Genomic DNA, 27,161 nt, shown 5'->3' with positions numbered 1-27,161 from the left:
TGACCCTATTAAAAATTAGGCAGAGTACCTGAACAGACACCTCACCAAAGAAGACATGAAAAGGGCCAATAAGCACATGAAGAGATGTCTGTGGTGTCTTCTTCTTGGTGACATGCAAATCGAAACATTAATGGAATACCCCAATCAGACCCATGAGAACAGTTATTGGCCAAATGAGAAAAACCAGCAAGTGTGGGAGAGGGCGTGGAGAGGAAGGAACCCTATGCTCTGCTGATGGGAATGTATGTATGTGCAGCAATTGTGGAAAGCAGTAGGGAGATTCTGCAAAAAATTAAAAAGTAGGGGCCTCCCTAGGGGCACAGGAGTTAAAGTCTCAGCAGTATCAAGCTATCACCAGCCACTGTGGCATGAGTTCTATCCCTGGCCAGGGAGCTACCCACATGGAGCGGCAGACCTCTCCTGTCTCACCCGCTGTCCCCCTTAGCAGTGTATTTCAGTAGATCTGCCTGTTGTGCTCCCCACTCTGTCTCTGGTGAATCCTCTCACCCCCCGCACCTCTGGCCTGCACCCCAGTTCTCGTATGCATAAATAAATGATTAAATCTTTAAAAAAATTAAAAAAACAGGAATTCTATACAACCCAGTCATCCCACTTCTGGTTATTTACCCACAAAAACCAAAACCACTCATTTGAAGACATATATGCACCCCAATGATTATTGAAGCATTATTTACAAAAGCTAAGAGGCAGAGATAATTGAAATGCCCATTGACAGACAATTGGATAAAGAAGATGTGATAAATATACACAATGGAATACTAATCAGCAATAATATGATGAAATCCTGCCATTTGCAATAACATGAAAAGACCTAGAGCTATGCTCAGTGAGATAAGTCAAAGAAAGTCACACACTGTGTGACTTCAATCGTGTGTGGTATATAGAGAAAACAAAGAAAAGCCTAGAACAAAACAAAATTAAACTTTTTAAACTATAAAATCAGTTAGTGCTCACCAGAGAGGGCGGTAAGGTGAGTGGTAAATCAGGACAAAAGGGACAAAGTATGGTGAAGGGTAGAGTTGAACTGACAGGAGCGAATTTCATGTAGTAGATGCACATAGTGATTCTATCATGCACACCTGACACAAACGATGTTGCATTGCTGTGTTCTATCATGAGAAGGGAAGAATAACATTTCAATGATCAATTGTACAGTTCAATAACATCAGGTACATTCACCTTGCTGAGGGACCATCATTGACATCCTTCTCCAGATCTTTTGCATTTCCCAAGCTGAAACTCTGTCCCTATTAAACAATGGTCTGCTGTTTCCATCCTCCAACAGCCATTCTGTTTTCAGTCACTGTGAATTTGACTCTCCATCACCTTTTATGAGTTGATCCATACAGTACTTACCTTTCAATGTCTTTAAGGATCATTCCTGTTGTAGCATGTGTCAGAATTTCCTTTTCAAGACTGAATAATATTCCACTTTATTCATATTCTACAATATACCCACTTATCTGTTGATGGGCATTTTGGTTGCTCCCACGTTTTGGTTATTAGAAATAATGTGAAAAAGGGGATGGAAATATCTATTTGAATTCCTGTTTCCATTACTTTTGGGTATACATCCAGAAATGGAATTGCTGATCCAATGATAATTTTATTTTTAATTTTTAGAGGAATTGTCATATCATTTTCCATGGTGGCCACAACAAGCACAATGTTCTAATGTCTGTATAGCCTTGTAATGCTTTTTATTTTTTATTCTTTTTGTTTGTGTTTTATTGCATCCTTCCTAATGATGTGGAGTGATAGTTTATTGTGGGTTTGATTTGCATTTTGCTAATGATTAGTGCTGTTGAACATCATTTCATGAGTTTATTCACTTTTCTTCATGTTTCTCTCTTTACGTTTGATCTAAAACTAACGTTTTCTTTTGGATCACTAAGTTAATTTGTATTGAAAAGCAAATCTTTTAAAATCAATATCCAGTGCCATTCCACATACAATTATGGGACCCTTACTCTGTGCAAGATGCATTTTTATGCTCCCTGCTAGAATTCCATGACTGCTGTTTGGGAAAATAATCTAATGGGGGAGACCCGTGGAATCATAACTTCAAACAAAACAACCTATGAGTACTCTGTGAGAGGATGTATTCAAATGACTGTATTAGTGAAGCGGAGATTATTATTTTATGCAGATCAACTCTTAAAAGAAACTTTGATGCATTCATTCATTCAATAAAAGATTATCAAATATTAAAAGAAAATTTCAGGCAGTGTGCCAGATATAGGAGATTTAGAAAGGAAGAGTTTCTATCTAACCCTGCTCCTTAATGATGGCAAACTGACATATTTATCTCTAAGCCATTCCCAGAGAGATTAAGTTCCTGGAAATGGTCCCCTGCCCTCCCACCCCACCTTACCTCTGTCCTAAGCCTTAGCCTTTCTATCTCATCTCACTTTATTATTATCATCTTGTTTTCCTGCTTGTTCTTCCTCACCCTCACCAAAGATATCAGTCCTTATCTGTTACCTCTGGATTCCCCCTGCCTTTGCTTTTCAGAGATAACACTGATGGTGTCCCTCTGACCTTGATGCCATTGGCTTGACCCCTTGTGAATAATTTGCATTCGTCTATTTATCTTCATAGATGTCTGTGGGGGGCAGTAACTGTCTGGTATGGTCCACCATCCAAGAAGTGGGGATTTCCTCAAAACTGGCTGCCCCTTGGCTTCCAGAAAAGAAGTTGACAATTTCTACCTCTAATTGGACCACAGGTTGGTGTGGAAATGATGTGTTAATATGCCAATCCACTGTTCAATACAAAGTTTTGGCATAATAAGGGCATTTTCAGAGCAATCTGGGCACATAGGGCCAGCCAGGGAAGTTCTTACCAAGAGGACATTTAAGTTGAGCTTTGAGGAAGGTTGTGCACTTTGTACAGCTGCATCATTTAGCGCTAACAACAGGATGTTAGCGCATTCATAAGATGGCATTTTATTCATAGAATTATTACTAGCTTTTATGGGAAGTTGCTAAGTTATCAGGTCAAAACCAAACCCAAATCCAAACCATTGAGTGTTGTTTGGGTCCAGTGTTTGCTGATTTCTGCTAATTGAGGCTAAGGGATATCAACCTCTGGTCTATATTTAGGCATGTTCTCTGTAACATGGGTGTGTCCTTTAAGAGCAGAGCCTCTGTGTCAGCTGGGGAAGTCCTAGATGAATTCCTCTTGTGATCTGTACACAAGTTGGGAAATTCTGATATCAGTATATAAAAGTCATGCTCTTGTTTCTCTTCACATACTGAAAAATATAAAAGCCTTTTATATTCTGTCCTCACCAGTTTCAGTTGGTTGATTTGATAGTGCAGGGAAAACACTTTGATCTAAAAGCACCATGTCAAATATTTGCATGTGGGTTGCTGTATAAGATTTTCTATATTTAATGCACAAATTGAATGAAGCCATTAGAATGTGTATCTGACTCATTTGGAAAGTGAACTCTAGATTTGCCATATACCAGTAAACACCCATGCATTCCTGTATCTGAGCAGACTGTACAGAATATATATTCAAGTGGATGTTTCAGCATTTGCCCTCACCTTAGTTGCACTGCTTAGTGGGCTTACCGTACATTAGTGGGGGTAGAAAAAGCCATTCTATGAGTGTCAGTGAACATCATCCTGGGAATTAGATCACCTTTATTCTAGTTGTTGCTCCTTTATTGGCTAGCGACTGGGCATCTTAGACAAGTCCCTATAGGTGACCTTAAGAATGACTTGGCATTGCCTTTCTCTAACTTTGTCACCAGGGAATTGAGTTAGTATTGCAAGAAACAGGGTAGACACAAGTGGCCCTTTGATGCTAAAAAAAAAACTAAATCCTTGCAGTATACAATTATGGGTAGTCAAATGCAACAAAATATTGATGAAAGGAAAAGAAATATTAACTCTGATTACAACATTTTCTCAAAGCATGTTCCAAGAGCTTGAAAGAAGATGGAGGAATTAATATTTTTTAAAGTTGATTTATTTATTCATAATCTTTTGAACAAGGACATATTGAGGAGATGCAATTTCATTTGTGATCTGAAGTCTAATGTTATTATGTTTTGACTATTTACTGTGAGTTGGGTACTTTGTAAGTAGTTGACATTCATCATCTAATTTAAAACTTACCACCGACCTTATGAGGTAGGTCCTATTATTAGCCCCATTTTAGAATGGAGGAAGTTGAGGTTTGGCAAAGTTTAATAACTTGTCCCAAATCTCACAGCTGCTAAGTAGCAGAGACTTAAATATCGGTCACCCTGATGGCATAATTGCTGCTCTCAGGCATTGTCCACTCAACTCTTACATGTACAGATGCCTTGGTGTCTCTCTATTATCCACAGGAATTCTAATTTGAAAAGGGTCTTTTCAGTTACTACATTACTAATGAATATTTCCCTTTTGTGTTCCATGCTAAGACATCTTTCTTCCTAAAAATAGTCTTTATCCCCCACTCCGTGGATGAAAATCTTGTTTTCTATGGTTTTCTTGATGATTCATATTGACTCTCTAACATGACATTATAATGTTCTTCAAGGTCTTTCCCAATGTATCTGCCCAGTGTGAATGCTGTGTCCCATGCTAAACTCCCTATTTAGGTCAGACAAGTCTAGTCATAGTCCTTGAAACACCTGTCTCTTCCTGTCCCCCCACTTACTTAATGATGGCCCTATCTAGCCTGCCCATCTATCTAGAACATGTTTTTTTGTGGGTGCTCACTTGTAGAATCTCACTCAATTCCCAGTCCTTTGCAGAGCCCTATACTGATGTGTCAAGTCATCCTTTCAAAGGTTGTCTACATTCATTCACTCAGGTGCTCATATACTCCCACAGTATATTGGACATCTACCGTGTACCAGACTTTTATGTTAAGGACATCTTTTTTTTTTTTACTTAAAGAATGCAGTCCTTATTTATTTATTTATACAAGCACTGGGTACAGTTAGAAGCGCGGGAGGGTGAGAGAATTCACCAGAGCCAGAGCAGGGGGCAGAATAGGCAGAAGGACCGAAGTACACTGCTGAGGGGAGCAGTGGGCGGCAGGAGAGGTCTGTGCACCATGTGGGACTCTCGCCGGCAGCCAGGGATCGAACCGGTGCTGCAGAGGCTGTGGGCAGCTTTGCAGCCCAGCACGCAACCACTGTGCCACCAGGGGAGGCCCTGTTAAGGACATCTTAATAAACCAGATAACTTTGCTGCCATATCTATCTTTGTAAGGGACAGTAATCTTCCTGGTAATGGATCATTTTTGTCTGTTTCTAGAACAAGATCTTTGTACTTTCAACACTAACACATAGTACGTGGTCAGTAAATGTTTTTGAATGAATTTCTGAATTCCATTGTCTTTCTATCTTATGCATTCATACAGTGCTTAGGGGATTCAAAACATGCAGAAATCACTGGAAAGAATTGTATGTCACAAAATAATCACTTGTAGGGTAAATTACCTTTTATTTATATAAAGATGCAAAGAGTAGGAGCTAAACTCCTTGTCATAGTGATTTTATTTGTTTTTCCATAAAATTTCCATGATGTTTCTGGATCCAAAATCCCAATGGATTTTGTAGAATTTCAGAGCTTCTTTATTGTGAGAGTGTCAGCCTTAAAGTTGACTTGAATTCCTTTTGTTCAACCATTTGAGTAGTGTTTATAACCCTGTACCTGGGGTTTGTAACTTAGACCTTGAGAGACAACATACTTTCTGGTAATGGTTTAACTCTTAAGAAAATGGCCCCAATGAGGATGTCCCAAAGCTGCTTCTCCTGAGCAGCATTTCTGGGAGATGTTAGCAGAAGCAACACACACACACACACACCACAGAACATTCCATGGTCAGATAAGTTTGGAAGTATGTCTTTATTAAGTATGTCATAAATATTGGGCCTCCCTGGTGGTGCAGCGGTTGAGCACTGGGCTGCGAAGCTGCCTGCAGCCTCTGTAGTGCCGGTTCAATCCCCGGCCACCGGCGAGGGTCCCACATGGCGTGCAGACCTCTCCTGCTGCTGTCTGCCTGTTCTACTGTCCGCTCTGTCTCTGGTGAATTCTCTCACCCTCCCGTGCTTCTGACTGTAACCAGTGCTTGTATAAATAAATAAATAAATCTTAAAAAAAAAAAAAGTATGTAGTAAATATTACCCCCTTGGTTAATTGCTAAGCATGTTTGCATATGAAAGACTCTAAGAAGACTGTTTATAAGGAACCCTAGGTAACTGTGTTTCCAAAAACTATTGGGCATTCTTTGCAATGTCTTGTCTCTTTCCTATGCTACTTGGCTCAGCCTTCCTCCTATAACTCTAGTTCTGCAGCCATTCATTTGGCACACTTGCATTGCTTGGTCTGTGCTACACTCACAGAGTCTGTGTTCAGTAGATTGTGGTCTGTAGGCAAGAAAGGTAAGTAAATGATGGGCACGCAGGACTGTGACAGTGCTCTAATGCAGGCAGCCACGGGGAGCAGCCACTGTTTGCAGGGAGTTGGGGAGAAGCAACTCTGAACTGAGTTCTTCAAAACTGGATATTTACCAGAGCAATGGTGGAAGAAAGGATAATAGGGAACATTAAATAGCCATCAAATCAGAATAAAGAAGAAATCTGACCTTACTCGGTTTGCACAGGACACTAGAGGGAGATGATATGAAAGTCAACAACAGGCACAACCTCATTTCTAATCTGGCTTTGTCTCTCTTTTTTTCTAGAACTGCTCCAAGGGTTGAGCTTGGCAATTCTAGTTTGGATGTTCATACCCTCTTCCCGGCAGCAGAGAGGGGAGGCACATTAGGATGATTCAGAATATGGAAAACTAGGTTCCAGAGCAGTAAGTGTGGGTCAGAATAGGAGGCAGCCATAGATGCTGCTGGAAACTCCCCAAAGAATGATGATCACTCTTGATTACACAGCCCCCATCTATCAGAGATTTGTGACATAACAAAGCAATTCATGCTTTTATTCCTAAAACACCCTGTTCTTCAGATGTGGGCATTATGCTCATCATGACTGTTCTCTGCTTGGAAATTGTAGAGTAAAATGATTTCCATATCTTGAGCTGTCATTATCATACCCCAGATTCTTTTTATCTCTTTAGATCCTGAATGCATAACTATATTTCTTCCAAACAATTTTAAGCTATTCTTCACATCTTTGTATGAATATATGTATGTATTGGGAAGATTATAAACAAAATAAAATTATTACTCATTAATAGTGTTATATCTTATGGAATCCAGAAGAAAAAATCACTATTGCAAACATGATCTGGGAAACAAGAAAGCTTTCCAAGTTTATTTTTCCCTCATGTGTAAAATGATGGGACTGGGTTGATCTCTGAGGTCCTCTCTAGCATTCATGTAATGCTTTTGGAGTCTCTGGGAGTGGTAGAAACTTGCAGAGAGCAGATGTGGAGTATAATTGTCTCAATAGGGTATTCGTCTCTTACTGACTCTTTGGGAAATGGTGGGCATGTATTTTATTTGTTATGATTGGAACATGTGAGCAATAATTATGATAACAACATAGAACTTCCCCTGTGGTGTAAAATACAGATAAGGCTCTTATAATATCATCCATGACACTGGTCTTCGTGATGACTGGAATCCTCTAAGGGCTCACTGAGTTTGTGCTGTGCTTTGGCATTCCTTGCCTGTGGGATGCCCAGGCCATAGGTTTGGTTCCAGCAATCAATTCATTCATCCATTTGACAAATAGTTATTGAATACAGTCCTGTACTGGGTCTGATGCAGAGGCTGGTGACTAAAGATGCTTGAGAATTTACAGTTTAGAGGGGAAAACAGATCCATTACAATCCAATTCATTCAGTGGACATGTTTTGGGTGGCTAGAATGTGCTTGGCTCTTGACAAACAGAAACAAATACGAATAAGAAAAATGATAACTGATGCATATGTTCAAGTTCAGAGATTGCTAATTAATGGTCACAAAGACTCAGAAGATTCACAGAGGAGTAGACATTGCCACAGGCTAAGAAGAGAGGAGTAAAGAATTACCAAGCAGGGGAGATGAGAGCTCTCTCAGTGACACAGAACAGCATCCTCCATGGGCAGGGATATGAAAAAGACAGTGTGGAGAGGCAATTGCAAGTTGCTGTGATGATCACAATGTGCCTGGACATAAGACTGAGAGATTTGCAAGAGCTCATCTATCACTTTAGAACATCCAAAGAGAACTAAGGAAGCAGTGATAGATGATGGAGGAGAATGACAGCTTTTGTGGCTCATCTGTGACACTCAGTCAACACAGCCAATATCTAACAATTGTTACGAATGTCAATGACAAGAATAATAGCAAATATTGATGAAAGGTTGCCTATAAACCAGAACCTGCTTTAAACACTGTACATGTTTATCTCACTCCAATGTTAAAATAACCTGATGAAGTAGGTGACATTTTGTTCCCAAGTTACAGGAAGGGAAGCAAAAGTGGAGAGAAATTTTATCAGCTGGTATCAGGGAGAGACTGAGAGATGGAATCCAGGCTGTCTGAACCCAGAATCCTGCCTTCTCTCACAGTTTATTACATTTTAAACTTAAAATTTTGAACAATGAAGTACAATGAAGAGCACAAATCATTAAAATGCTGTAGAATAAATGATCACTGAAGTTAGCAGGCTATGACCCCCAGATGAATACCCAATTTTTGTAAATAAGGTTTTATTAGAATGCAGCAATAGCCGTCATTTAAAACTGTTTATGGCAGCTTTTGTGCTGCAATGACAGAGTCTTTGAAACAGGGACATATGGCTGCCACAGTCTGAAATATTTTCTGTCTGGCCCTTCCCAGAATAAGTAGGTGATGCTATGTTCTCACATGTTGAGCACAGCTACCATCCAGGTCAAGAAGCAAACATAAACAGTGTCCAGAAGTCCCCACATGCTTATTCCCAAATATATGCCTTCTCTCCCCAAAGGAAACCCCCACTCCAACTCTGACACCATGAGGATTAGTTTAACCTGACTTTGAACTCGCTATAAATGCAACCAGGCCTGATGGGATCTCCACCCTCTTTCCTACTGTAAAGGGCTTAGCATAAGAACCCAGAAAATGGGAAGTGGTTTCCACTTTCTCTAACCACACAGTAGGTGAGCACCTCAATGAGTTTTTCAATGTTCCCATGCATTGCTTGTTCCAGAAGAAGGATATTGGGGTTCACCATAGTTCTGTCCTAAGTTAAACAATGGTCCTCTATGATTACCTGTTTCAGTTTTCTCTTGCTGGCATAGCAAACTATCATAAACTTAGTGTCTTAATTGATACAAATGTACTTTCTTATAGTTCTGGAAATCAGAAGACTGAAATGACTCTTACTGGGCTAAAACCTCTTATCAGCAGGACTGTGGCCCATGAGAAGTTTCTTGATCTTCATTCTACACACTCTCCTGGATACCTTGCAATATTTTAATTATCATCTCTGTGCTGATGACTTCCAAATCTCATCTGGCCTGACCTCCTTTTGAACTTTGCACTTCTCAACTGCTGATCTTCCATCTCCTCTGAAATATCCCCAACACCTTGACCAACCCAATCAGTACACACTGATACACCTCCAATATTCCCCAAGCTCATGGATTGGCACCACTTTCCGCCTAATTGCCAAATGCCAATTTTCTAAAAACCTTTCTTGATTTTTAGCTCTCCTTTCATATTCAAATTCAATCATTCACCACGTTCTGTCCACTCTGTGTCCCTAGCATTTTCTGAGAGTATTTACTTCTCCCATCTCCACAGTCTTTGCTGAGTCAGGCTTTCCTAATTTTTGTCTAGATGACTCCATCTACATCCCAGTCATGGTCTTTCTCCTGCCATATGGTAGCCAAAAAGTTATTTCTAAAGTAAATTCTGATCCTTTCTTTACACAGTAGAGTTAACTCTCCAAAAACAGGTCTAGTGCATTGTTCATGGGTGTGCACCTGACCCCCACAAAGAACCTGGTAACAGGAAGTTCTCACTAAATACACGTAATTAAAGGTGGTTCTTACCTCTTCATCTGTCACACGGTGACAGATGACACACTTCATCTGTCATCTTTTGTACCTTTCTACCTTTTCAGACTTTCTGTAATTCTAAAACCCTCCATCTTGACTTGGGCTGCCCTTCTCTTCTCTTTTATCTCTATTCTCTTCTCTTTTATCTCTATCTTATTCAAGAACATTGTTTCCCAAGAGAGCAGATCTCTTCTTTAATTATTGTTCCAGGTCCATAGCAGATTTCTTATATCTGTTTGATGATTAAATTAATCCTTATATTAACAAATCAATGGCGTTGTAAGACTGTCAGAGAACATTTCCCAGAGTATGGAAACATGCTTAGCCTATTTGGAACTTGCAGTATGTCAGGAAACAAACAGTTGATTTGAGTCAAAAGGAATCTGGAAAGTTTATCTGGTCATTCCCTTGACTCTAGGCAACATTTCACAAAGTATGGTCAGTAAAATACTCCAGAATCCAGTGAATGTGGGCATTGATTCAAGCTCTATTGAGATTGACAATACACAGGTGCTGATTAAAGATGAACTCAACCATAAAAAGAGTGAGTTCTTTAATGTTTACCATTGTTTTTGGTTTATCCTTATCTTTTACAGACCTAAGTGCCATGGGTCTTTATTCCCCCAATATTCTCGACTAACATCCTGCATATCCAATGTCTCAGTTTTCTTGGGGAAATGCTAGCCTAACAAGCCTTAACTCTGTAGATAATTCAACTTTTCAAGGTGAAAATAATTTATTTCAATGAGTATTCTTGCTGTATGAGCTGATCATGTTCAGAAGAACCTTAAAATGACATATTTTTTTAACCTGCCAGAGCAGAAGTAGGTTTTAATGTTCCCTTTGTCAAAGTAAGCCTTGCCTTTAGTTAGAGGGAAGGAAGAAAACAGAGGTAATTATACAGTGACGGGAACTGTTCTTTTTCCTCCCATTGAGCTCCAATGTCAGTCTTCTTGAACAAAGGTGCTATTGAAATCGTGAATCATAAAATTGATTTTTCCAACTTCTGGGCACCAGCTGGGCTCAGTAGGGAAGGGTCTCTGGTATATAGGAAGGCATTTTCAGCCATAAGTCCCTTAATGTATCCTTCAAGGACTTCATGCAGCCCTTCTGCATGCCCCGCCATTCTGCAAGCCATTTGTTCATTCTGCATCATACCAGTGCCTCCTTTCTGGTAGGTTCAGACATTCAGTTCCAGATTAATAAAACCCATTTGTGGCTTCCTTGAAAGAGTAAATATTGAATAATCTCACCCACAACTCATAAACTTGCTCTTCATTTTCAAGGCACTCATGTATGGCATACCACACTATTTGAATGGAAACAGAGGCTCAGGGACTTGGTTTCATGCTATAATTATTAGAGGACAGTGTCAACTTTTGAACCCAGGACATATCCTCCCAAGGCTCATTTGTCTCATAGTGGGACATTATGATGTCAATGGGAGAAAATTGAAGGTGACACTTTTGCTAAAGGGCAAGGATGGGTTGGCCTGGAATAAAGAGCCACCAAATCCTTTGTGCTTATTTTTTTTAGGAACTATCATTCAGCTCCAGCAGCAACAGAGGAACTTTGCATCCTATCTGTGGCTTCATGCAAATTCCCACATAGCAACACTGGCTTTGTGAAGAATTACATTTCCTGCTGCAGTGATTAGATAGACAGGCTCATTTAAGTCCTATCAGCCAGAACTTAGCCCTGTGTTTTGCTGGTAAGTTTATGAATAAGCTCTTCATGCCAGTTTTCTCCCTCTTTGCAGTGGGATAATAACTTGGGGCTCTTTGTTTTCCATTTATTTCCATCTACAATATTTCTGTTTTTTTTTAAAGATTTATTTATTTATGCATACAAGAACTGGGGTACAGGCCAGAAGTGTGTGGGGTGAGAGGATTCACCAGAGACAGAGTGGGGAGCAGAATGGGCGGATTGACTGAAACACACTGCTGAGGGGAGCAGCGGGTGAGTCAGGAGAGGTCTGTTGCGCCATGTGTGTAACTCCCTGGCCAGGGATCGAACTTGTGCTGTAGTGACTGCGGATAGCTTCATAGGTTGCGTCTTAACCCATTGTGCAATGAGGGAGGCCCTACATTATTTCTTTAAGATGTCTATTGTCTATTGCCTTGTGGGTAAGACAGGTGACTGGCAGAACTGAAGACCAGAACAACCCAAGATACAACTGAAGGTCACATATAAAATCCTCCATTGTAGTACTTATCAAATGGTCTAACATACCTTTCTGTTTACCTGTCCTTTTTTCCCATGGTGGTGAGAATATTTTGAAGCAGAAGCTATGTTTTTAGTCTGTGTTTTCCTAAGATGTAGCAAAAAGTCTGGAACATATCAATATGTAATGCATTTAATAAATGGATCCTTGAATGGCCTCTGGGATTCTGATCAAGCTTTACCTTCAACCCTGAGCACATCCTGGAACCCCAGACTTATATATCTAAATGCCAAATTGACATCACCAAGTGGATGCCATAGACATTACAAGAATAACATGCCTCAAACGGACTCTCGACTTCCCTTTGCAACTTGCCCTGACATCCTACTAAGGAGATTCATTGTTTTTCATGCAAGACATTTGAGTTAGCCTTCATTTTTTTTTCTTTCTTCCACCTTCCAGGACTAACACCAAGTCCTGATTTTCCATTTAAAGCACACCTAGAGGGCCTCCCTGGTGGCATAGGCAGTTGAGCGCCGCACTATGAAGCTGTCTGCTGCCTCTGCAGTGCGGGTTTGATCCCGGCCGGCCAGCGAGAATCCCACATGGCGGGCAGACCTCTCCTGTCTCACTGCTCCCCTCAGCAGTGTCTTCGGTCCATCTGCCTGTTCTGTTCCCTGCTCTGTCTCTGGTGAATCCTCTCACCCTCCCGCGCATCTGGCCTGTGTCCCAGTTCTTGTATAAATAAATAAATCTTTAAAAAAAATAAAATTAAGCACACCTAGATTTGTCTCCTTCCTTCAGCTCCCTCATTGCTGCTCCACTCTAAACCACTATCTTCTTTTACTTAAACCACTGAAAATAATTTCCTCACTGGTCTCCCTTTTACTCAGATTATCCTATGATCCATTTACCATGAACCACTCAGAATGCTCTTTTAAAAGGCAAATAAGACAAATCAGAATTCTTTTACTGAAAGCCCTCTGAGGACCACCCTTGAAATTGAATTTCTTCCCTTGATCTGAAAAGCTCTTAGCGATCTTCCTCCATCACCCTCTTTTAACTCTACTGCTCCCCTTGCTCTCTCCATATTCCAGTCAAGGTAACCTTGATATTCCTTAGACTTTCAAAGTTTGCTTAGGGCTAAGGGCCTTTGTACTGATTGTTCCTCTGTCGGGAGTGTCTTGTCTCCTGATCTTATTTACATGACTGGTTTCTTCTTGACATTCAAATCTCAGTCTACATCTGACTTCTTTAGAGAGACTGTCCCTGACCACCCACCACTATCAAATTAACATATTTTAAGTCTCTTTTTGAACAGCATCTGTCCTGATCTAAAATTCACCTTGTTTCATTTGTTTCTTTTTCCCACTGTCACTTACCTCTTCACTGCCTGAATTATAAGCTCCTGGAGAAGAGGGATCCTGTCTTTTACCGTGTTACATCCCTTGTATGGTGCCTCGGGTGCAGGGGGCAGGGGCATGGACATGAATGCAGTGCGTCTCAGGGGTGCATCCTACAGTGACTCATGCTCTCTAGTGATTGCTGGTGTTTCCAGAAGGGGAGATAATAGAGGACTGGAAGGATGTTGTTTTAATTCATTCTGGAATGAGTGAAGGGATGAGCAATTTTATTATCCCCTATTTTTCCAAGGAGGCAACTGACACTTATGGGTGTTCATCAACACACTAAATGTCAATCGGACATAGTGACCAATGGGTGTTCATCAACACACTAAATGTCAATCGGACATAGTGACAAAGCAGACCTGAAGGTAAGGCCCAGAAAGGAACCAAGGACGATGCAGATCCCTGGTATGAGGAGGCGTGGAGAAATCCTTTCCTGAGATGGGAAAATCCACAGGTAAGTAAATTTCAAGGGGAAATCAAGAATTTGACTTTGGCTGTGTTATTCTTGTGAGGTCCAAAGTTACCCTCTTCAACCTACTGAGAGTCAGCATTTGAATTCTTGGCTTTCAACTCCAGATATCATGCTGCCTTCCTCAACAGTGTTTCAAACTTTCACAGTCTCCTTCTCTGCAGCTAGGGTGTCCCATTGAAGTAATTTTCCATACAATTTAGAGAGGTATTGGGCCATGCATTTCTGCAGCCTGGAGATAAGAAAGATAATATTCCAACTGGGAAGTGTAAGTGATACCCTTTAAAAGGAAGCCAAGGAGGCAGTTTGCTTTGTACTTTGACAGCTGATAAATGGGTCCTTTGAAGGCTTCAGGGAAGAAGTGAATTTCATGGTTAAGAATGGGGAAGAGGGACTGCACAGGAAGGACAACTTTCCCCTATGCCCAGGTCTCTGATAATAATGTCACCCTCTAATTTGGACAGAGTTTTACAGTTTCCAAAACATTTGGCATAGATTATCATATGCGCAACTCAGAACAACCTACAAGATGGAATGTTGTATTTCCAATAAACAAAAGCAGGAACTGAGGATCAAGAGAATTAAGTGCTTTTCGAAGGTTATAGGGTTGTAAGTGAAATGGACAGAACTTAAGGGCAATCGTCAAGTTCAAGAATCCACATGGTACTCTTTCCCAGAAACCTGGGCACACTCATCTTTCTCCGATGGTTGGGGCAGGGGTGGGGGGCAACTTCCTTGTCTTCCTAAGTTCTATATTTTGCCCACCCCAGTTCTGGAACCGTATATTTACCAATCCAGCTACCAAGCTGAGAGTATAACCTGCTTGGAACTGCTGTTGAAGAGCCAGCTATCAGGTCACTTCAAGAGGAGTCATTGATAAATGATTTCAATGGAGGTTGTGGTATGGGGATATGAGTTGGTTGGTCACACCACTGTTTTCTTGTTGTCATAAGAATCATGTAGGGAACTGGCCAAAACCCAGATTACTGGGTCCCACCTACCAGAGATGGGGATGGAGCAGTTCTCTGGGGTAGGGCCTGAGAATTTGCATTCCCATGAGGCTGATGCTACTGACCTAGAGATGACTGTGAGCAGCACTCCTGCCAACTAGATCTTCTGGGAAGGTCAGAAGAAGGTCAAAGGAAGGATATAGACTCAGGCGGAGGTGATAGAAGTGTTTGTTGGTACAACCTCTCCAGGGAAGTAATTGGCTATTCCAATAAAATCTGAAAAGTATGCTGCGGTCAACACATCCAATTCTGGCTACTTTATCTTAAAGAAGCAAGTAAGAATCCGAGCAAAAAATAGGCACTATGTGTTTGGAATTATAAATGTTCATTCAATCTCTGTAGAATGAGTTGAATGAAGGGATGCTCACTGCTAATTTGTTTAGAATAGAGAAAAGTTGTATTGGAAACTTCAAAATATTAGAAAGGATGATGACAATATAATAATATGCTATCAACAAATCATTGATATGGCTATATTTTGTTACACATTTTCAAAACCACTATAAAGATGAGGTATCAGTTAATTCTTTTTTGCGTTGACTGGTATTTTCTTTGTTGTTGTTGTTGTGATAAGCTTACATCATTTGTTTCATTAAAACGCTTATCTAAAGTCAGCATAAAATGGTAACTAAGTGGGAACTCAGTTCTCTGATTCAAGACCTTTTTCTGTATCTACCTTTGTTTATTTATTTTGAACCTCATGCTTGTGGCATTTATGTAAATACAGAACTAAAAACAATGGCATACTAAATAGAGATGAAATTTCAAAATCAATAAAATTCACTGTTAATAATAGACAATTAATATCCCATTGATATAAAATGGAGGCTTGTGACGCAAATACATTATTCAACTTTAATGGTACAGGTTCTTTTCAGTTTGACATTTCTATCTGCTGTGTGATGATTCCATTTTCATGTTATTGTTTTTTCTATTTTTTTGTAGGTAAATGTTCAGAGCAGTTGTATTGCTATAACCTCAACCAAAATAAAACAAATGTCCACGAACAAGTGAGTGCATAAATACATTGTACTATATATATATTTGTGTGGCTGCCCAATCTACCATTTTGAAGGAAGTAGGAGTTCCGAGGTGTAGAAGAAGAATGTTCTTTGCTTTAAAGAGGCTGTTGCAATCCCAGTTAATGGAAACCAGATGCGTTTGAAGCTCAGCTTTCCGGCTGGGTTACTCTTTATCTTGGAGCCCACCTCTCACGCTGGTATGAGCTGTCCTTCCTAGGGGGCTGATGTGCAAGGCTGATTTTTAGTGGAGGTGAGCACCTTGGGGATATAAACATTAACTGGGTTGGACATCGTTTAGAAGTTAACCTGGGCAAATTGTATCTGTTTCCTTTGAAACGTTTAAAATAGTTGGTCAATATTAACCAGTAATGATTGTTTGATCAACATTTCAAGGGAAGTTATTGATTGCTGTTTGATGATTTTAAAAGTAGCAGGAGCATTGCTATCTGCTTATACCTTGAAAAGAAATGTTACCAGTAGTAATCTCTACTGTAAACATGACATTGTAGACCTGTTAAAATGAACAATGTTGCTTCTGCTTGGTTGAATTTGACTTAATATTTTCAGTTTGCAAATATTTTCATGAGGTAGGTATTGATTTTCTAATTGCTAAACATATAATAAAACAGGAACTAGTTAAGAAAGATGTCATGAAGGAAAGGGACATTTGGGTGAATGGAAAATTGTGAATCTAGACATGGAAATGTAGAACCTGGCAGTAATCTGTGTGTTTATTGATAGATTAGGGATTCGCCTTAGTTTCTAAATTTGAGGGTTGTAGGAATTTTGAAGTCAGATATTCAAGTTAGTGTTGTTTATCAGCTGGGGAGAATAAATTCTTAATCTTTTTAAACTATACTGACCTTATTTGCCCATAAGACTTCACATTGAATAGGCCTCTGGTCAGAAAGTTATGCTGATGATGCTGATATTACTACAAAACCAGGACAAACCTTTCATCTATCACATAGTTCAAGCCTACTTGCTATCAAAGTCAGAGAAAATAAAAAAAAAACATTTTTTACATATTATTTTCATTATGACAAAATAACAATCAATTGAAAACTAGTTAAAAAGAAAAAAAAATAATCCCCCCATATCTACATAATCATTAACAGTCATTTTTTATAATGAATGTCAGCAAGGTTAGAAGAAATAAAATCTTTCAGTTTCAGATTGTAGGTTGGAGGAGAAGTTTGTTAATTCTCTTTCAACTCTGAATCCTTTGATTCCTAAGGGAATCAATTTGGAGATTTCCTTTTTTTTTCAAGTATTTTTGAGATTTAACTTTGATAGAATAATGAAATATTATATTTGCCTTAACATTAGTTTTTATTAGAAGCCACTGAAGATAAAATAACATCATTTACTCATTTACTCATTCAATATATAATTCACTTATTCATTAATTCAATAAGTCAATGTATATTTTGCATCTTAAATGTGTTTGAAGCTAAGTACTAGAGATAGTGTTGAGCAGAAAAGAAATATAACCTCTGCCCACATGGGTATTATAATCTTCAGGAGCTAGATTTCAACAAGATGTCACATAGTAAACAGAGTTTCAGACTTTAATAGAATAGAGATTCATGAGGAAAAAGAAAGAGTATGAAGAGTTGGTATATTTAGGAGCTTAATTTAATTGGGAAATTGGACAAAATAGTTTTATTTCAGGGCAGAGCTTGTGGGATGGTATTAGCAGAAATAACATATATATCTATATCTGTATCTATATCTATGTATATAACATCTATATATCTATAGAGATATATCTAGATATGTTATAGATACGTATAGCTTCCTAAGCAACTGGTAATCCCTGCACTCAAAGACCACTGGCCTGTGCTCTTGGAAGACCACATTATTGCTTCTCTTTAATTCTCACCTTCATAAGTTTTTCTCCAATTCTTAATTTTATCTTACAGAATTCTCTGTATAGAGGAGGAAATTGAGATCCAGTGGAGAGAACTCTCTGGCCTATAGGCTCCTAGTGCTGTTTAAAACCCCACTTCTGCTCACTATATCTACCCCCAATTTCCTTAATCAACACTTTCCATCCCTGTGACTTCACAGGCAGTGACTCTACCCGAAGCGGAAAGCACACACTGCCAGGCTCACTAGGTAGAGTCTGTGTCTATTTCCAGCATTCTCCCCCATGCTGTTTAAATGTGTGGGGCTCCCCTTTGAAGTCCTGCAGAGTGAAAGCATCAGCAGGCGGCCTCCGATGACTGCAACTTCCAAGGAATCTGCACTCAGTCTGCTAACACGCAACTTGTCTCTCCCGCTGCTGGGGCGAGACCGAGAAGGGGTTGATAACCAGGGACAAGATAGTGATCAAAGGAAAACTCAGAGTGAGGGTTTCAGAAAATCTGTGGTGATTGATATAGAAGTGGAAAAGGAGGAAGCTGCTGGCCTCAAGGCTGCAGATTTGGAATCCTGCCAGGAGTTAACTCTTTGGGAGCTGCTGTACCTCAGTCTTAGGAGGTGATGATCCGATGGAGGTGAAGCATTGGCAGGGAGGGGTCAGATGCTCCTCTCTTTTACCAACACTCCCACTCCTGACTCAACTCTGTCTTGAAGTCATCACAAACATCACTGTCATGGAATGAAGGAAAAAAGAAGGAAAGCAAAGAAGACAAATCCAGTGTTCACTTTTACTCTGAATTCAGTTTTTTCTTCTCTGAGAGTATTACTAGGAAGATGAAGAAGATACAAGTATTTATTTTTTTTTAATTTTCTATAGATAGACTTATACCTGCAAAAGCATGAGTCTTTTCTGGGGTCGTCATTAGAAAAAAATGGATATATGTTGTCTACTATTTTCTGCACATATATATGTATATTTAGTGTAATACACACATATATGTATTTTCAGTATAATACACATATTATATATATTATCCACATAGAACATTTTCAGGTAACATTGGTTTTGCACACCACTTATGATCCAGAGGCTTAAGACCACACCTCCTCAGATTCATTTCACCACACCACATGCACACCCATCACCAAAACACCTGCGATCCTCCACATAGTCCTGTGGACGCCCCTCCACAATTTACTCCCCACTCAGTATGTTATTGGATTAGTTTTGATTGATCCTTTGTTTCATTCTTTTATTCCACCTATCTGTGAAACCATGCAATATTTGTCTTTCTCCTTCTGACTTACTTAGCTTAACATTATCCCCTCCAGTTCCATTCTCATTGTCTCAAGTGGCAAGAGTGCATCTATTTTTTTAAAAATCAGTAGTATTTTACTAATACATGTATGTATACTCCATTTCTTAATCCACTCATCTGTTCTTGGGAACAAATTATTAATAACAAGCTATTTCCATTACTTGGCTATTGAGTTCTTTGGGAGGTGCTTAGGTCACGAGGGTGGAAACTGCATAGATGGAGTTATTGCCTTTATAAAAGAGACCCTATAACTCACTTGCCCCTTTGGTGGTGTATAGTTACAGGAAGAATATGGCCATCTGTGGGAAGTGGTTCCCACCAGAATCTAAATTTTTTTAAAAATAGACTTAATTTTATTAATTTATTTTTAAATTTGTTTCAGTTGACTTCATTTTTTATATAGAATAAATCTTATTTTTTATATATTTTATTTTATATATTTTTTACATTATTTTCATCTTTGCACAATAAGGGAGATGGGAATTGTATGGGGACTATAACCAGAATCTAAATTTGCCTGTGTCTTCATCTTAGACTTCTCAGACTCCAAAGCTGTAAGAAATGAATCCTGAGTGTTTATAATTCACCCAGTCTATGGGATTTTGTCATAGTACCTAAATGAACTGAGATAATGCTAAAGCACTCCAGGAGTAGTGAGTGTGGGGACTGGTAGTATCAAGAGAAGTAAGGGAGGGGAATAGAGGCAGAAAGGAGCTCATAGAAAAAATAATTGTTCCTAAACCTTTTATTACAAAAAGATTTGAAATGTCTGAAAATACAGAGATTAGAATAATGAACCCCTATATCCTCATCACCCAGCTTCGTCAAATTCATAAAAGAATTCCCAGGTTGACAGCAGCCATGGTAGCAGATGTATTTGATGCTGTTGTTAAACGTATTTCAAGATTATAATGTATGAGGTTCCTGTCCCAAGGAGATTTGATGTCCATGTAGCTGAAACTATAAAATAAGTCTACTTCGAGACAGATTATAATTAGATTTGGGAGTAAATGATTAATCATCTTGCATTTGAATTATGAAATTTCTCCCTTACTGGTGTTGATGATTTCATATTTTAAATTGATCCTACTTAAAGAAGAGTCCTCAAATATGAACTCAATACCTATTTTCCCTGCTTTAAAACTTTCAAGAGCTTGCCATTGCTCTAGGAATATTTTGCAGACTTTTAGCTTTGATTATATGTTCTTGTCCCCTCCTGTGCTTGAATTCTGTTGGAGTTCCTGCTTGAAAGCAGCAGGAATTGATGAGGTGTGATTTAAACAAAATAATTATTTGAAGCAGTGGTGTAGCAGCTACTGGGGTGCCCACCATATACACTTGGCACTCACCATCCAAGCACATGCCAAGGGCATCCTGACACCAGCGTTCATGACGCTGCCTGCAGGCTTTCTGTCAGCCCAAACAGGCAAACTGCAAGTCCCAGATACCTGACACCCGAGAGCAGTCCTCAGCTAGTGATCCATCCCCTCTCTGGCACACCCCTTCCTGTCCAGCATTGCGATTGAATGTGTATATTCTCCACTTTCATCAGAGCTTCACGGGACCTTGGAACCTGCCACAATCCCAATTGCTAGTGACAGCTCAAGAACTTGTGCCTAATTAAAGGCATGTGGCTTGTTGCGAAAAAGGACTGCCATCGTTTCAAATAATGATGAATCGTATGTGGAAAGTCCTCAAGAAATGTTTTGCTTGAGGGAAAGCAAAAAGTTACTTTATTTGTGTCAAGCTAGCTGACTCTACGAAGGGTTTGATAGTCTGAATAAAACCCAGTGTCACGAAAACCTGCAATGAACAGACGCATTCCTGGCTCGTGACTGGCCCGGGTCCCGCTTCCAGAAGATGTGCCTTTCTGCATCATGTTCTTCCTGGCTTCCTACACAGCCTCTCATTTTCCCTCCAGAAGATCATGTTTCAGGCTTCAGGACATCACGGGCTGCCTCCTTGCTGCGGGTGAAGCCTGATACCGTGGAAGCCACGGGGAGACATCCCCTTGGAAGCTCGACAAGCGTGCCAGCCGGGAAGGAGCAGCTCGCAGGCCCAGGCAGGAGCAGTACTTGTTTGGGGTTCCAGGGTACGTGGGCACTGGATGATGGCACGGCTCCTTGCTCCATTTGTGGGGAGAGGAGGCAACTGCTTCAGTACCAGCCTTGTGATCTAGCACAACCCCCGGCTCCCTCAGGCTCAATTTCTCCCTCTGTACTATGGGGATGGAACTCTTTCCTTTCAAGGTTGCCCTAGTGTTATAATTAGGTGATGTTTCTAAAGCAAAGAGGGGCCTCCCTGGTGGCACAAGGGATTAAGTCTCAGCACGATGAAGCTATCGGCAGCTACTGCAGCATGAGTTCAATCCCCGGCCAGGGAGTTACCCACATGGCCAGCAGACCTCTCTTGTTTCACCTGCTGCTCCCCTCTCAAGCAAAGAGCACTGAGCAGGTGCCCCCTCCCTACATATGTAGCCATTTTGGGCCCTTTGGCAAGCAGCTCCCAAGACTGAATTAAATGGGCCAGGTGTTTGTTGGGGGGAAACACTGACTTAGTATAAAAAGCAGGGGTGGGGGGAGAGAAGCTTGGGCAGAGATACAGGTTCTGACCCTGTGACAGTAGAGGGGGAAGGAGCAGGAGGTGGAAAAGCCTGGACCGCACCCCAGCTCTCATGAGGGCTCAGCCAACAGGTGGAGAGCCCAGAGCAAGGCGTGTCCACTAGCAGAGCATGGACATGACGTGCTCTGGTCTCTTGCCTTACTCAAGCCGCTGCGAGCACAGACGCACAGTCTCCATGTGAGGACATGGTGCAGCCTCACGGACTGACCGCTGCAGGCTGGAGGCTTCCTGTGGCTTCTCCGTGGAGGGACAACTGAATAGCATCCTTTCCTAGCTGCCACCCACCCCTCTTTCTTCTTCGCTTGAAGCTAAACATTTCTAGCTCTCATTGCATTTGTCTGTTAGGACCACCATAACCAAATACCACAGACTCAGCTTAAAAACAGATTTATTTTCTCATAGTTCTAGAGGTTGGAAGTTCAAGATCAAGGTGGGCGAAGGTTGGTTTCTCCAGAGGCCACTCTCTGTGACTTGAAGATGTCTGTCTTCTCCCCTTGTCCCCACATGGTCTTCCATCTGTATGGCTGTGTCTCATCTCCTCATGTGACCAGGGCTGCAGCCAGAGTGGATTGGGGTCTCAGCCTTATGCCACACTGAAGTGTATTTGCTTCCTTAGATGTCTTATGTCTAAATGTAGTGACTTTGGGAATTAGAACTTCAGCCTATGAATTTGAGGAACACACAATTCAGTTTATGAGACTCAAATTCTTTATGCAGTAAATATGTTTTCCCTTTGCTTTCATTCTTGGAGTTAAGAGCTGCCATATTCCACTCAACAAGCTGGGGGTGTAGAGTAAAATATCCAATTCCCTCCTTACAAGAGACCACAATCTTTAGGGCAGGGGCTGGTTGGGACTGTCACCCTAACATGGCCTGGAAGGGACCCAAAGGAGATCTCTAATCTGATCTACGTTGGTTGGGGTGGTCACAGAATGCTTCCTGGAGGAGGTGGATGCAAGTGAGGTCTTAAGAATGAGCAGAATCTAGGGCCTTCCTGGTGGCGCAGCGGTTGAGCGCTGGGTTGCAAAGCTGCCCGCAGCCTCTGCAGCACCGGTTCGATCCCCGGCCAACGGGTGAGGGTTCCACACGGTGCGCAGACCTCCCCTGCTGCCCGCTGCTCCCCTCAGCAGTGTACTTCGTCAGTCTGCCTGCTCTGCTCCCCTCTGACTCTGGTGAATTCTCTCACCCTCCTGCACTTCTGACTATACCCAGTGCTTGTATAAATAAATAAATAAATCTTTAAAAAAAAAAAAAAAGAATGAGTAGAATCTAGTAAGTGAAGAAATGGGAAGAACACGTGTGCAAATACAGGGGTGTTGAGTGATTATAGCCTGTTAGGCAACTGCTGTTAGTCCAGCATGCCTGGGGCCTAGGACACTCATGGAGGGAAGTAACACTAAAGGCCAGGAGTGGACACGGGTGCTGCTGTCATGCTGGTGGTGCTGAAGCTGGTGTGCAGATCACAGATATTCTGATGCCTTACTCAGAGCTTGGGTTTATCCTGAAGCCTTGTGACAACATCTATTCTCCATCCTCCCTTCCTTCTTAATATGTCAAACAACCAAATGTCCCCAGCACTTCAGGGTACCTGGGCTTGACCTAAGATTCACAATGCTTTTCCTTATGCCTTTGCAAAATCACAGATGTAAATGACATTCATGTGGAAAAGGCACCTGCCCCCCACCTTCTTGAGTCTTCTTCCTGCATCTGCAGTCTCCTGGGCCTGATGTGCATGGGCTCGTAGGGCTGCAGCTGTCTCTGCAGGGTGCAGTGGCATGAGCGCTATCTCTGCAGTTAGTGTAGCTGCTGAGTGCACCAGCAAATGCCTTCTCTGAGGAGCTGCATGACAAACAGCCTAGAAACATCATATTAAGACTGGAAAAAGATAATTTTCATTTCCTGTGACTTTGGAGAGACCACTGATCTGTGATTACAGACGCTGAGCAAGTGTAATGCAGCCGGGTGCCCTGTAAGTAGGGGGCCCTGGCTACAGACTGTACATAGAGGTGAAAGGGCCTGGCACTGCGGGACTGTGCTTGTGTATAGCACAGGGGTAACATGTATTTTGGAGTCATTCATTTCAAAGGTAGAAGATGTGAAGTGAGCAATGAATCCAGAAAGGTTGGTTCTATTGATGAGGAAGAATCTACTCGGAGAATTTCAGACCTAAGATTCTGGCTACAAGCTAGTTAGTGGCAGAGTCGGAATTGGAATTCAGGACAAATGCAAGCCTCAAACCCACTCAATTTGTTCATGAAGCATATTTTGAATGCCTTTTTAATGCAGATTTTGAAAGCTGCAGGCTCCGTAAATCTGCGTATACTGGGAATAAATGCAGGTATCCCCTCTGGGACTCTAATCAACACCTTGCTCATACAATTCCCACCCCCCCTTATTTTGACCTTACTCTCTATGCCCCTCCCCCCAGTGTGTCTCTGGTTTGTAGTTGCTTGTTGATTTTGATTTTTACTTTATTAGTCTATTTCCTGGCCCCTTATTTAGGTTTTCTAGATTCCTGCTATGAGTGAGACCATCTGGTATTTTTCTTTTCTTTCTGGCTTATTTTGCTGAGCATGATCCCTTCCAGTGCCATCCATGTTGCTGCAAATGGCATGAGTTTATTGTTTTTGATTGCTGAGTAATATTCCATGGTGTATATGGACCACATCTTCTTGATCCAGTCATCTATTTTGGGGCATTTGGGTTGTTTCCCTATCTTAGCTATTGTAAACAGTGCTGCTATAAACAGGGGTGCAGGTGCCCTTTTGAATTAATGATTCTGTGTCCTTTGGGTAAATACCTAGGAGTGGAATTGCTGGATCATATGGAAGCTCCATCTTTAGCAGGTTGAGGAAAATGCATGCATTGTGCAAAATTAAAAATGATGTAAAAATATATAAAATGAAATAAAACCACCAACACCTGGCTCTGGCCCCAGAGTTTCTGATTGAATGGGTCTTTGGAGGTGTCAGACATTGGTGTTTTCTAAAGTTCTCCAGAATGCAGCAAACTGCAGGTCTCAACCTGCCTTGTTCGACCTGGAGCTACTGAGCACAGTTGTGTGGTTGATCATGCTTTGAATATACTGGGTTAACTATATCATTACAATTAATTACACCTTTTCCTATACCTCTTAAAAATGTAGAAAATTAAAAATACCCATGTGGCTCAGATTATATTTCTACTGGACAGTGCTGGTCTAGCTGATGTAGACATCTACAGCTATGCTCAGTGACTGCACAATCTCTCTCTCTGGTTCAGGCACATAAAGACACAGAGTGGTGTAAAGAGCGGGGCCCTGGATTAATCCCTGGGCAGTAGCACAGGGGTGGACCTTTGCCCTCAAGCCACATCGCCTGTGTTTTAATCCCAACTGCAGTGGTTATTTGTGGGATGACTTCTGGTAAGTTAACTGTCTGTTTCCATTTCTCCATCTTTAAAATGGGGAATGTATAACTGCTTAAGTTTTCTTGGAGATACTGTTAGCTGTTACTATTCTTGCTATACCATCTCTGGATCAAACTGTTGAGTTTTGCTTCTCGTTCCTGGTTCTGTGACCACCTGTATTTGATTCCAAGCCTATCTCAGTCACTTACAGAATGCATAATTGTTCTCAACTAATGCAACTTGCAAGCATCTGTCTAATTTCATTTCATGGTTCATTATCATAACTCATAAAAGGTAACCACTTTGTCTCTGACTACCTTTCTGTTTTATGTTCCAGGGAAAAGAAAAGCTGAAAATAAGATGTGTCATTGCTCCTGATGGCATAAAGTTACCACCGCTGGTTCCCTCCTCCCAGATTATTACCAATTTCTAACAACACCTTGGGTTGGGGAGCTTGCCAGTGGAAGTCATGCAGAAATATTCAGACAGGTCTCTCTTTATGTGAGTTTCATTGAGACTCAAGAGTTTGGCTATGGTGGTGGGGACATCAAGACAAATCCCTAGCCATGGGCTGAATGGATTACGACCCAGCCCCTGGTGGTGTTTCCAGTTCCTTTAAAAGTCTGAAATGTCCACTTCATCCCACACTGTTCTCGACACAGCCCTGCCCTCCCAAGACTGCCAATTCCTTAGCAAGGTCTAAGTATTATATGCAAACTATTTTTTTTTTTCAGGAGCCAGTGGAGTAGTAGGGATGAAAACAAGTTCTGGCCTGGGGATGTCCTGGGATGAAGAAGAACAGCCAAACCTCTGTGTGGTTTCAGTAGAATAAAGCACAGTGTGTACAGTGAGTAACCTCAGCAATCTGGTGCCTGGCACCTAAGACTAAGTAATTTACCTTCAAGGACCTGCAGGACCATTAAGAAAAGTCTGGTGGCTCCTCCATCAACTGAGCCAGAGCTAGAAGGTTCTAGAAGAAACTCACTTGATCTGGCATAAAACTGTGAACACAGGCAAGTCCCTGACCTTCTGAGGCTTCCTTTTCTCATCAGCAGAGTGGAAGCAATCACCTTCATTTCCAGAGCATGTATGGGGGTTCTATGAGAAATGGACATAAAATAATGCAATCAAAGTCTAAAGTGCACACTGCGAAGGTGTGCTGATTGTTCTGAACCAGCATAGGTTAGCGTGATGGGGTTAGCATCACGTTAGGTTAACATTCCCCTTCAAGCGCCTGGTGGAGGAGCTAGGCTAGACACAGTGGATTTATTGGATTTTGCTCATTTTTACATTACAGTAGTAATCCGGCTCATGGTGAAAAACTCGGGGAGAAGCATAATAAAGAAAATTAAAATAATTTCTAATCTTACTACTCAAGACTAGTGCTTGTTTATTTCTTTGGGGAATTTCTACCATATATAACTCAATTTGGTGAAATAGAAGAGAAAGAAAGTTCTGGTCATTTAATACATGTCAGCAGAGGCTTCGCATAGGCAAAGAGGATGTTTAAGGCAGAGGTAGGAAAATGTAGGGAGAGATGAAGTGGGAGACAAATGGGGTGACTTTCGTAGGCAAAACACCGATAATCTTCCCTTCTCACCTTTTTTCTTGAAGGAAAGTCATTAAACACGTAACTTCCTCTGTCTTCCTCCTGCTCTCACCTTCCGATTTCTGTCACTTCCTTCAAGCACAATGACATGACTTGCCAGGGGAAAGTGTACAATTACCCAACAAGAGAATGGAGGGCTCCCGGGGCCCCCTGGGGGGCGGTGTCAGGATGCATAGTCCTCTGGTGGAAAGTGCGTTGTGGGTCTGCGGGTTCCTGCGTTGGCTGCCCGTGGGGTTATTAATGATGGGAACATGATCTGAAACCTGCT

At 41.1% G+C, this 27,161-nt stretch overlaps 1 long non-coding RNA gene across 7 annotated transcripts in view; it reads left to right on the top strand.

The window, feature by feature from the left end:
* Window positions 1–26,640, top strand: part of LOC119237989 (uncharacterized) — a 111,884-nt gene extending 85,244 nt beyond the window's left edge. For 3 of the 7 annotated variants that reach the window (XR_008550552.1, XR_008550548.1, XR_008550551.1), the window contains 7 exons: window positions 6,718–6,836; window positions 11,553–11,727; window positions 13,834–14,043; window positions 16,014–16,078; window positions 25,159–25,300; window positions 25,622–25,785; window positions 26,019–26,640. This is a non-coding gene — a long non-coding RNA (uncharacterized LOC119237989). The remainder of the gene's footprint in view (window positions 1–6,717; window positions 6,837–11,552; window positions 11,728–13,833; window positions 14,044–16,013; window positions 16,079–25,158; window positions 25,301–25,621; window positions 25,786–26,018) is intronic. The other 4 variants (XR_008550550.1, XR_008550553.1, XR_008550549.1 and 1 more) reach the window with 4 other exon arrangements.
* The last annotated feature ends 521 nt before the right edge of the window (window positions 26,641–27,161 follow it).

Source organism: Talpa occidentalis, unplaced genomic scaffold (assembly GCF_014898055.3).
Source record: "Talpa occidentalis isolate TD23 unplaced genomic scaffold, MPIMG_talOcc4v2.1, whole genome shotgun sequence".
Taxonomy (NCBI): domain Eukaryota; kingdom Metazoa; phylum Chordata; class Mammalia; order Eulipotyphla; family Talpidae; genus Talpa; species Talpa occidentalis.
Note: the sequence above shows the minus strand (reverse complement) of the source record. Positions and strands in the feature narration are given on the sequence as shown.